A 12639-nucleotide genomic window follows, 5' to 3' on the forward strand; every position below is an offset into this window, starting at 1 on the left:
CATTCTCGGCTACCTGCTCCCTAAATATTGGAATCATGACTTGTATATAATTTGTTGCCCTGTTACCTTCCTCTTGTATATATTACAGTTTCAGTTCTCATATTTCCATTCTCATGCCTTTTCCTCCAATTTATATGTTTCTCTCGTTTGCAACTCCCAGTTTTTTACATCCTTGTTTTTTGTAACTGATTTTCTACATTGTCTCCCTTGTTACATGTAAACTGGCATGATGTCCCTGACGAATGTCGGTAAAGAAAAACACGAAATAAATAAGTAAATAAATAAGTAAATAAATAAATATATAAATCATCATTTATTTATATCATGCTTTTTCAACCACAGGGTTCAATTGATATTAAAGCAGAAATGGACTTAACAATGGGTATAGGATACAGTGATCAACAGAGTTTATCCAGTAGAAGTTACAGTTAACAGAGTTATATAATCTAGACACAAGTATATAAGAATAAATTTCTTGGGCCAGCATATATTTCATTTTGGCCTAATTTTTATATATTCCTTTTTTATATAGACATTAGTAGTTAATTTCTTTTTAAGTAGACCATGTAATCTTGTTTTTCTCACATTTCTCTCTTTGAATTCTGCTGGCTTCTAGCAGATGTCTTGTTTTCCTCCGTCCAGCTGACCTTTCACCTTTTGTTGTCTATATCTCAAGTTTTCCTCTACGTTTTTGTTCTGTGAGATAGGGAAGAGGGGAAAGACCAGATTTCTTAAGACAGATGGTGGTTTTGTTAGTAATCACAAGCTGAACTGCTAATTAGCAAAAGGCTGTCAGAAGTATATGTTAGTGGTCATCAACTCATGGACATTTGAACTGCAAAAACTGTAAAAATAGTTGTTGATTTTACAAAGTGCTGAATGTATGACTTTTGTAAGTGAATTGTCTCAAATCCGGACATTAGAGGCACCAGCTATCAGATAGCAATTAACCTTTGCTGATTTGGGAACAATTGCCAGGTTTTTATGGCCTGGATTGGCCACTGTTGGAAACAGGATGCTGGGCTTGATGGACCCTTGGTCTGACCCAGTATGGCATGTTCTTATGTTCTTATGTTCTTATGTTCAATATCTAGCATGAACAACGCTGGTATGATATCATGGCAAGATTTCCTCTGATTGATTTGGAAAAGTATAAGCAACTAGGAGACAGCTGCTGGCAGAACACACTTTGAATACTTACTCATTCTTGAAAGAACTTCTTACTTACTACCAATTCACTTATAAACACACAACCAGCTGTGCATAACTGCAGCACCAAGTTACTATAATACCAGGGCAGTTATATCCAGCTGTATGACAGATTCACAGTACTAGTGAAGGACTAGCAGTAATATATATACAAATGCTACAGTATCCTATATAGCAGAGAGAGAGAGACCCACATGAGAGATCTTGAGGACATTTAGGAGGTAACAGACAGCCACTGGCAATTCTCAGTTTCCAGCCTGTGGATGAGAAATTTCCACGAAGGGTAGGATTTTTAAATTGTAAAGCAGAGATGATCACACAATTTTAAAAGGCAGTCACAAGTTTAAGATAACAGAATACCAAAAATTACCTTATAATTTTCAAATATATGTTTGATTTTAAACTAGGAATCACTGAGAATATTGTTGTGAATTGCTATAGCCAGAGATAAGATTTTTAAATCAAACTGGAGGTTGCTAAAAATTTGTTATAAAGTTGTACGATGATATATCGTGTTTGCTATTATGAAATATATTTTGTTTACTGTTCGGAAACTTTATCAATACATCTGGGTGAATTTTTATTTTTTGTGCTGATCAGTGTGATTATTTTTGTTCTATTTGGTGTAGGGGCCTTGAGATGAACAATGAAAGTTTTTTAGGGTAGTCTTACACCAAATTAACTGAGGGTAAGATATTTTGGGTAGATTTAAGACAATTTACCAGGGTTCCTTCCCTAGTAGTTTTCAGCAGCATTAATTAATAAAATAGGTTTGAAATAGTTTAATAGCAAATAATGCAACAGATAGAGGGTAATATACATGAAAAAAGTCTAGCACAAGTATGGGTAGGGATTGTGTGAAAGCATCTGGGGAAAATCTCATATAGTGCCTTTATAAGGCTACTGGTGCCCATCGGGCTACTGTTATTCCATCCCCACCAGTGTAGGTGTTAGATGTATTATAATCATTGGTTGCCCCAGAGCTGTTGGTCAGGTATGTGCTGGTATACATAAAACTTGTTTTACCAGACTGTTGTATTATGCTCTCTGTTATAATGCCAGGATCGTAGTTGATAGAGACTTCGTGCTGTCAGTGTAACAATCCCGATGCTGCAAAGTTTCGAAAATTAATTCTTCATCAGAGAATCACTTGTAAGCTCATGAATCTCGGCAAGGTCATAAATACCTGCAACAATATCAAATGACACAATCCTTGAAGTGATGTAACTACAACTACTAATAAACGGCGGTGGACTGAGATAGGACACTTGATTCGTGGTGGTCAATAGTGCGTCTGCGATAAGAATTCTTTGTGTACTATAAAAAGAATGTTAGACTCATCAGATAATACCAGCGTGATAAAGAATTGTATTAAATTAAAGAGTTCCCTCATAACTTACGTTTGCGGTCTAAATCTGCACATCCGGTTGTTTTGACATTGACAGTCGGCGGCAGAAAGACGCTGAACGTTAAAACAAAAAATTCACGCCGATTTCAGGTTAAGCAGCAAGTATAATGTCACATCAGTAAATCAGACAGTGAGGCTTCCTAAAGCTTTAGAGTCTGGTGGTTAGTGAGATAGACAATGCTCAGCTCAGCTGGGACAGGAGAGTCCCAGACTGAGATTAAAGCAGTCCAGTCAGGATTAGGTGACTGAATGAGGGTCAAAGGTGTTGCGATCCCGGTCGCGGCTCCCGCGACCGGGCTCTTACCTTCCCCACCAGCCCCGGCAGTCTGCCGGTCCCTCCGGCGTAATTCCAGGCCTGCATGGGCCTTTCTCTGCTGTGGCGTCTCCACGAGGGACTCGCCGTTGAGTTCCCGGACATGGCCCCGCCCACCGCGTACGCACGAAGAGGCAGCTTTTAAAGCTGCAGGCACGGGAAACCTCGGCCGGCCCCCAGAGTGACGTCAGACGCTGGCAGGGTATTTAAACCCGGGCCCTGCTCCAGGAAATCGCCTTGCAATGAGGTTCACTCTGGTGTGAGTATCCAGTTGCTTCCATTCCTGCTCCAGCCTTGATCCAGCTTCCGTTTCTGCTCCAGCCTTGATCCAGCTCCCGCTCCTGGCCCTGCCTCATTCCAGTCTCATTCACATTCACCTTGCTCTCGGACTGATTTCCTGGTAACTGATTCTGGTTCGTCTACTAATTATCCTTGTCTGCTGCCAGCACTGACCTTGGAACATCCACCGCTCTGCAGACCGTCCGTTGCGGGAGACCCCTCCTAAGTCCCAGCGGCCTGGATCCTCACAGGCTCCTCCCGGGGGAACCTCGGGCTTCCAGTGGCGAAGCTTCTGTCTGGTATCCCGGGTCCATGCTGCCTCCCGGCCATCTCATCTCTGCGGAGTCTTCTTCACATTCTTCTATCGCTCCGCACGGCCGGCCCAAGGGTCCACTACTCCAGCCATAACAAAAGGCTGCTATAAAGAGCTTGGTTTTTATTTATTTATAGATTTCTGATATTTTTATTTTTTCATGAGTGGCCTCAAGTTGGATTAAAAAACACGTTTTCACTAAAAGTGAAAATAATTTACAATGACAATTGAATCAAATTTACAATAGATAGCATTGAGAAGCATTGATGATTCAGGTAGATAGGTCAGAAAGACTGAGTGTATCTGCTGAGGGTATTCTAAGAGAAAGTGTAGCTAAAGAGCTATGCTTTAGCTTTTTTTTTTTTCCTGAAAGTGAGGTAAGATAACTTGAGGCACAGAATAGTCTAGCCAAAGCTAGAGGAGGGGAGGAGAAACGAGCCTTTTGGGAGGATCAGAGTTTTCTAAAGGATATGTAGAGGAAAAGAATCTGAGAAAAATACTAAGTGACTCGTTTATTCACACATTTGTAGATGTTGATGAAGCAGAGGGTTTTAAATAGTATCCTGCTTTTAACTGGGAGCCAGTGTAGCTGGTGTAGTATTGGTGTTATGTGATTGATTGCTTTTGCCCCTACCAAGTTTCTAGCAGCTGCATTCTGTAGAAGCTAGAGTCACTTCAGACTGTATTTTACGATGTCATTACATAGAAAAAAAAATTAAAAAGCAAGAGGTAACTTATAGGCTCATACATTTATTGATGCATGAGCTTTTGAGGACCAGAGCCACTTCATCAGATGTATCAATAGAGAGTTGCAATAGTTGTTGATTTGGCTGGTAATTAATAGCGATGAGCATTCAGGACAAACAAAATAGGAAATGAGATTACATTTCCTATTTCATTTTATTTCATTCTGAAAACAAAACAATTGAAAATCTGATGAAATTTCATTGGTTTCCACAATTTGTTTTCAAAACAAAAAAAACAAGCATTCCGTCAGACCTAGGTCCAGGACCCAGGCTGGGGTCTAGGGAATAGGTCAAGGCTCAAAGCAGAGGTCTCTGTCTATGCCCGAGCATGATCTCAGGGCCTGGGCCTAGGTCCAAGGCCAGGGCCTTGCCTAGGTGGAGGCTATAGCCAATGAATAATTATTGGTCTAGGCCTGAGCATGATGCCAGAGTCTATGTGTTGGCCGAGACACCAAAAATTGTCTCCAATTATCTGCTTCCCAATCAGGGATCCAACATTGCGGCACAGGTTCCGGCCTGACACTAGGGCTCAGTCTGGAGCCAGATCCTGACACCAGGGCATGGCCTAGATTAACTATGGTGGCTCCATCTACAGTCAAGGTTGCCATTTTGATATACAGGAAAATGGACTGCCCAGGCCAGAACCTGACATTGGGCCTGGGCCTGGGTCAAGATCTTGACCTAGGCCCAGGCCCAGGTGTTGGGACCCAGCCAAGGCCTAGGCCTCCAGGACAGGCCCCAGTGTCGGTCCTTGTTCCACCCTGAGGCCCTGGCATTGGCACCTGGCCTCCGGACCGGGCCCTGTCATTGGGCCTGTGCCTGGGTCTTGGTCTACGCCTAGACCCTGATGGCAAGACCAGGCCTTTAAGCCTGAGCCTTCCACAGAATTGTTAAGGTCACGGCGACCTACTGCAATCTAGGGCTTCAGCCTGGGCCTAGTCCTCATCATTGGATTCCTTCCGGACCAGGAAGTGGAGGCTGGGGAGGTCTTGGTCCCAACATTTTTTCAGGTAGGAGGGATGGGTGTTTCAGACAGGAGGCCCTGTTTCTTTTTTTTTTTCATTTCTTTTGTAATGTTTCTTTTGTTTGTTTTTTTTAACTAAATAAATGAAATAAACATTACATAAATACAATTTTTAATGTCCCCCCCCCAAAAAAAACCAAAACAAAACAAAATGAATAACAAAGCAAAATTTTACTTCTTCCCATCCCTAGTGATTTAATGTATATATCATGGGAACAAGATTGTGTTTTTCAGCATAGTTGCACAACTGGTGAATCTGGCACAGATGTATAAAGGAAGTCCTTACCACATTAGAGAACTGTGCAAGTTCTTTCCTGGTGGGTGAAATTCTCATTTCCTTTGGGGAAAGTACCTGTCACGAAGTGTAAGCTCCTCAGCTGTGGTGGGATTGGCACTGCACAGCTAGAGAACCGGCTGGGCCTCACCTACAGTAGGCAGACTCGCTCAGACAGGTGCTAGGTTTCACCTTTACCAGCCTCTTCCCCCCACTGGTTGCACCCTTGGGTTTTGAGGCCAGCACCACTATGTGAGGGTCCCATGGAAAGCAGTCAGGTAGAGTTTGTAGCCAGGCCAATGTCAGGGCAGGTGGAGGTTGTGCAGAATCGGTATCCAGGCAATGGTCAGGGTTCCATTCTGGAGATGGGTCCTCAAGAAGCACAGCATCCTGTCTGGCATAGACTCAAGAAAAGCAGCAAAGGAGCATATTTAGAAACAAATAGCCTTGGAGTCTCCAACAGGACAGTAGCACAAGTGAAACATCACTTTCAGGATGTTAAATGGGGCTTCTGTACAAAGTTAGCTACGATGCCTTTCCATCAGAAGAAGAGAGGAAATAGTCATGTCTGTGTCATTCATTTCACACTACTAGAGCAACACCTTGCTAAAACATTGGCTTTGAACATTGTCTCTGGCACCCAGAATCCAACAATACATCATGGATGAATTGGTGACTTTCCTGTATTATAAGCAAAAACAAACACACAGCAAATGTCCTGTAACATTCCTTTGCAGAGTTGTCTTACAGGCCGAAATCTGTTAGGCCTAGTGGATGGAGAAGCTTTCATTTGGCTTGGGGGCCTCGTGTATTGGGGCCTTTTGAAGGGGGCTAGAGCAAACTGAATTTACAATGGGAGTCAGAGAGAGAGAGCCCAAGTGGTAGTAACTCAGAAAGTATTCTGAGCATGCACTAGATGGAAATGTTCAGCTGTTCAGTAATGTAGGTTTATAGTGCAATCTGTGCAGTTGCACAGACAAGAGCTGAGAGACAGAGAGACTTCCAAATCAATGGCAATGGAAGGAACACCTTACTCCTGCTGAAGCCGTGAGCCTCTGGGAGGAATATGCATCCTCGCCTGGAAGACATTTCTAGTCAGTGAGTGACATGGAACAATAAGTAACAGGAAACCCTCCTAATGCATGCATTAAGGGCTTCACACCCATCATAAATCCAGTTTCCTCCAGCCCCTTTCAATAGTGCAGCCATGATGAGGATTTTGCTGCAGAATTAGCCAATCCTGGCCAAAGTATGGCAGGATACCGAGAACCATTTCAAAGCAAAAAAAACAAATCATTGGTGGCAGTGGACGATGCAATCTAGCCCCTCCCCCTGCATCCCCTAGCTCACTGACTCCTATGAGTTCCAGACAGGCGGAGGAGGATGGCAGCCTGGTAGCGCCTCCGGTCCATGGTCCCTCCTCCCCTGCCTGGGCCTGAATGGCACACTTTCAACCAAGCAGTTCAATGCCCAGGTCCCAGTAGTGGAGGAGAGAGGATGGGCCAGGGGAGCTGCAAGGCTGCCATTGACCTCCTCCTGTTTCACAGTAGACACTGGTGAGTGAAGGGATCCGGTGGGGGAGAAGGGAGGAGTGAACTGGGGATCACTGGGCGGAAGGGAGTGAACCAGGAGGAACGTGAGGGGTTTATTGTGGGTGAGGGAGAGAATTAGGGGAAAGTGAGGGGGTTGTTGGGGGAGCGGAGAGAGTGAATCAGGAGGAACGTTGAAGGGGTTTTTTTTTGGTGAGGAGTGAACCAGTGAGAAAATGAGGGGTTTATTGTGGGGTGGGGAGAGAGTTGAACCAGGGTGATTGAGGGGTTTGTGGGAGAGGGGGAGGAAAGGAACTAGAATAGGTGGGGGGTATGGGTGGGGAAGGAAGTGGGAGAGCGAGGGGATCAAAGGGGACTTTGGAAGGGGGGATAAGGGAAAGAGGGGATGTGGCTTCCTACCTTCTTTCTCTACCTATTCCTCTCATTCCTCCTCTTCGTCCCTCCTTTTCTTCCACCCCAATACTCTGCTTCTTCCCACTTCTCCATCCCTTATCTTCCCCACTCCTGATCCCTTTTCCATTCCCTCCCTCCTCTTCTCACGTTCCCTCTGTCCTCCTCCTTCCCTTATCTCTCTACGTTTCCCCTCTCTCTTCCCATTCCTAAATCCCCTTTCCTCTTTCCTGCCCAGCTCTGATCACCAAATAAATTAACTGGACACGGAAATGTCAGAAAACTTTATTTGTATAAAGTAAATTAAAAAAAAATATTTAAATTGTAAATATATGCAAAATTATGCAAAACTGCCACATAATTGCCACCAAATTTTGAAAGAAAATTCCCACAGAATTTGCCAACGCTTGCTGAAGAATCTTGAAAAATCTTTCACAGGAAACGGGGGGCTCTGGCATCCAGTGACTTTGTCCTTTTATACCATGAGTGCCCAGTAGGAGGTGCTCTATCACCTCCATGCATTGCAGGGTACTAGCAAATTCACTCATTTGCATGGAGTCTGCATAAGCATGTGCTAATCGTAGTGCAGGTTTTAAACTAGATTTTAGCGTGTGTTTTTTTCTGTGCTAAAACCCCCATTACTGTGAGGGTTAGTTTAGAGTGAAAAAAATCCATATTGTTGCAATGGGTTAAAACGCAATGCAAGAGTCAACACGGCTTATTTCATCAGCCCCTTTAAATTATACTGCAGTGCTGGAAGAAACATTGTCCATTGCTAATCTTTTGCTTGGAAATTCATTGGCATTGTATAAATAAATGCAGATTTATTTTTGAAGAGTTCAAGCACATGTTTGTATGTCTCCTCTTTATCTTCCTACTCTCTCTGTTTCTCTCGCCTTCTACGCCATTTCTCCCCTATCCTATACACCACATTACCTATAACCCTTCTGGATGCAGCAGCCAATGTGCAAGGGGAACATTTTTGTTTCCGTTTGATTTTTCTTTTTTTCTTTTTTATTTATTATTATTATTATTATTCTAATTATTCAGGTTTTGGTTCTTTTAATGTTTATTTCAGTTAGGTTCATTTGCTGAACTTTAATATTAAATTTAAAAAACAAATCAAACCAAAATAGGTCCTTCCTGGCTCCCTACTATAGCTAGTCTGACCAAGCCCTCCATGAGCCCTTCTATCCCTCCCCCCTGAAAATTAGGCTCCCCTGCCACTCCTGACCTAATTGGGCTTCTCTGCTTCTTGCCCAGCATAAATCAGTTGAGACCGGGGACTTCTCAGCTCCCACTCACCCCTTCCATGGGGTCTTCGGTGAAGAACGGAGCAAGCGTGAGTCCTAGTCGTGTCTGCCTCACCGGCTCCCCTTTAAAAATTGCATTGGTCTCAGGATTGGCCGGCTGGCACCATATTGTTTTACAGTCGTAAAGTAATACAGCAATAAAACAAGGTTTACGGCCAATTTTAAGGGAAGCTGCTGGGGCAGGAATGACTGGGAATTGCTTCTTCACATTACTTCACTGAAGACCATCAAGGAAGCAGTAAGTGGGGGATGGGGACTCCCTAGCTCTGGTTTAGTTCTATAGTGAGGCAGGGTGAGGCGGCTTCAGGTGGCAAGGTTTTGAGGTGGCAAAATTGCCCCTGAAACCTTAGGCAAACTCTTAGTCCTGAGGGCATTCTGCGCTGCTGCGGACTGCAGAATTGCCCCACACGCAGAAATTCCAGTTTCTGCGCAGAATTAGGAGCAAGCACAACTGTGCCATGAGCGGCCATCCCGTTCGCGGCAAAGACAAAGGAGGTCCCGGCCTGCCACATTGTGGTGAAGAAAAAGGAGGCCCCAGCATGCCGCACGGTGGTGAAGAGCAAGGAGGTTCCGGTGAGCCACGTCGCAGTGAAGAGCGAGGAGGCCCTGGCTTGCCGCGTGGCAGTGAAGAGGAAGGAGGCCCCAGCATGCCACGCGGTGGCAAAGAAGTAGGAGGTTATGACATGCCGCATTGCAGCGAATATCAAGGGAGCCCTGGTGGTGAAGAGGAATGAGGTCCTAGCTTGCTGTGTGAGGAAGGAGGCCCCGGCATGCTGCAAGGCGGCGAAGAGGAAGGAGGCTCTTATTAGGGGCACCAGCCACGGAGGTCCGCGGCCGGACCCCTTCCACTTACCGGCGTCGCGCCGGCATTCCTCTCGCTCCAGGGATCGTGGTCTCGGCGGGGAGCCGCAGCAGACCTGCGGCCTCCTGTGCCGCCCGTCCTCTGCCTCCCCGGCCCCCTGGCGCGGCCCAGCAGACTGCAGCTTCTTCCTCCCAGCTGCCTTAGGTGCACACGCGCACTTCCTCCCTCCTTTTAAAGGGACAGCGGCAGGCGCTGCCCCTACTTCCTATTTTGGGCCCTGGCCTATATCTATGCAAGGCCTGCCCTCAGACCTTGCCTTGGCTTCCTCTGGCTCCCGTTCTGCTTGGAATTCCTGGACACTTGTCTTCGTTTTGGATTCTCTGGATTTCAACCCCTGCCTGACTTTTGGACCACGTACATTGCTGCCTGACCTGACCCTTGCCTGACTACTGGACCACGAGAATCACTGCCAGACCCGACCCTTGCCTGACCACTGGACCACGAGAATCACCGCCGGACCTGACCCTTGCCTGACCACTGGACCACGAGTATCGCCGCCTGCCCTGACCCTTGCCTGACTACTAGACCACGATCACCGCCGCCTGCCCTGATCTTTTCCTGGCTTCTAGACCACGAGACTCCCTGTACCTGAGATCCCACGTAAGTCTAGCCAGCCCCGGTACCCAAGGGCTCAACCTGCGGGGAATGAAGTCTGGTAGTGGTGAAGGCTCCTCGGGGTCTCAGTCATTCTCAGGCCTCGCCAGCTGACGGTGGGAACCTGTGGACCTCCTCCCCATAGGTGGCGTCAACTCCCCTTCGGCCCAAGGATCCACTACTGTAACAGCTTTGGTGTGCCATGTCGCAGTGAAGACAGAGGTGAATGTCCCAGCATGCCGTGAGTGGAGCAGGGCCCGGTGATTCTGTGTGTACTGGTTGTGTGAGATACTGAGAAACTGTGTGTCGAGCTATGTGTTTAAGACTACAAGTCAGTGTCTGTGTGTGTGTGTGTGTGTCTGGAAGAGCATGAATGAGGGGGTGTGTGTGTGTGCCAGAGAGAGGGAGTCTTTGTGAGGAGATTGTGAAGGAATGTGTATGTTTGTGAGAGATTGGTAGCCTTGTGCTTGAAAAAGGGAGTGTGTGAGAGAAGAGTCTGTGTGAAGGGATATGTGTGTGTGTGTGTTTGTGTGTGAGAAAGAGAGAGAGAGAGAGAGAAAGAGACATAGGTAGCCTTTGTGAAGGTGTATGCATGAGAGAGAGAGGGTGCCTGTACGAGAGGGTAGGTATGTGCATGAGAGAGAGGGAAAGAGGGAGTCTGTGTGAGGGACAGTATTGAGAGAGGGATCAAACTCTGGAAGTGGAGATAGAATGAAAGGGGTTGAGCCTAGCGGGGAAGGGGAGAGATAGTGGAGGGTGAAGGAGTTTGGGGGCCTGAGAAGGCAAAGTGAAAGGAGACTGGCCAGCGTTTTCCATGTAGCCAGCGGCAGGAAAGGATCTGAGATGCTGCCAGTGTTTTCCCCACATCTGGCGGCAGAAGAGACCTTGCTGTGCAGCCAGAGAAAAGGTCCAAAATGTGTGTAAGAGACTTTGACTTTGTGAGTGGGTATGAAAGGGTATGTATATGCATATGAGAAGGTGGGGGTGTGTATGTATGTGTATATATGAAAGGGTGGGTGTCTGTATGAGAGGGTGTGTGTGTATGTAGATGTATATATGAGAAGTTGTTTGTGTGTGTTTGTATATATATGAGAAGGGGTTTTGTTGTATAAATGTATATATATTTGTGTCTATGAGGGAGAGTGCCTGCACACATGTGTGTGTGTGAGAATATCTGTATATATATATATTAGGGGTGTGCATTCGGATTGACCGCATTAGTAAAACGCAACTCATATTTTTTTTTAACTTAAAAAATTGATTCGACATAAACGATCGGATTTCCCACATATCGAACATAGATATGTTCGATATGTGGGAAATCGCGATTGTTGAGCCAAAATAAAAATATAAACCCCCTCACCCTCCTTAATCCCCCCCCCCCCCCCGACTTACCACAACTCCCTGGTGATGGAGCGAGGAGTGAGGACGCCATTTCTGCAATCCTTGGCGAGAAGCATGTGACGTCGGCGGCACGTCGAGTGACGCCGGCGTCACGTGATTCCCGGCTCGTTCGCGCCGGACGGCTCGTTCGGCCCAAAAAGAACTTTTGGCCAGCTTGGGGGGGTCAGGAGGCCCCCCCAAGCTGGCCAAAATATATATATATATATATATGTGTGTGTGTGAGACAGATTAAAGTTTGCTCACTCTCCTTCAATCTACGACAATCTCAGGAGGACTGGAAATCTAAAGTTTCCAGGTATGGAGAGAGGGAGATTTTTTTTTTTTTATCCTTGTTAGTTTTAATTATTGGATGTGATGTATCTGCTGTTTTGAAATATTTTATTATTGTTTGGTAATCTTTTAAACATTTTTATACATGTTTTTAATTGGCTGAATTTATCAGCAGATTTGACATTCTTTTTATTGCTATGTTTAATGTTTTATATTTCTTGATTATGTCTGCATTGCTTACAGAGTTTGGCTTCTTGTGATTTCCAGTTCAGTTTTTGTCTGCACGTTTCAATTTATATTTTATGATCTCTTTGTTCTGTATTTGGTGAGAGTCTGTGTTCTGCTTGTGTGACTGAGGCTTTAGGTATTTTGTTAGCATGTAGTTTCTGTGTAGGGATTTACAACAACCTGGCTTTAATCTGTTTTCCTAATAGGATGTATATTGGTGTTTAGGGCCTGATATAATATTTGCAGTATGGCTTTTTCATAGGTTGAGTGCTGGGAATTATGAATTGGAAGGCTTACTACATTGGAATTGTAGTTCAGTTTATTCCTGGCTTTCTGTGGGCCAAGGCCACACCCAGTCCACTTTACCATAGGCTTAATATTCATTTATTTATTTATGTAGATATTTCATATACAGTTGTTCCATGTAAAGATCACAGTGGATTACAAAAGTAACATTCATAG

At 45.2% G+C, this 12639-nt stretch overlaps 1 long non-coding RNA gene across 1 annotated transcript; it reads right to left on the reverse strand.

The window, feature by feature from the left end:
* Positions 1-298: 298 nt before the first annotated feature.
* On the reverse strand, positions 299-9811 carry LOC115085736. Its single transcript, XR_003854948.1, has 2 exons — positions 9673-9811; positions 299-696 (listed from the first exon to the last, which is right to left on the reverse strand). It is a non-coding gene; the product is annotated as an uncharacterized LOC115085736 (long non-coding RNA).
* Between the last annotated feature and the right edge of the window lie 2828 nt (positions 9812-12639).

Source organism: Rhinatrema bivittatum, chromosome 2 (genome assembly GCF_901001135.1).
Source record: "Rhinatrema bivittatum chromosome 2, aRhiBiv1.1, whole genome shotgun sequence".
In the NCBI taxonomy this organism is placed as follows: domain Eukaryota; kingdom Metazoa; phylum Chordata; class Amphibia; order Gymnophiona; family Rhinatrematidae; genus Rhinatrema; species Rhinatrema bivittatum.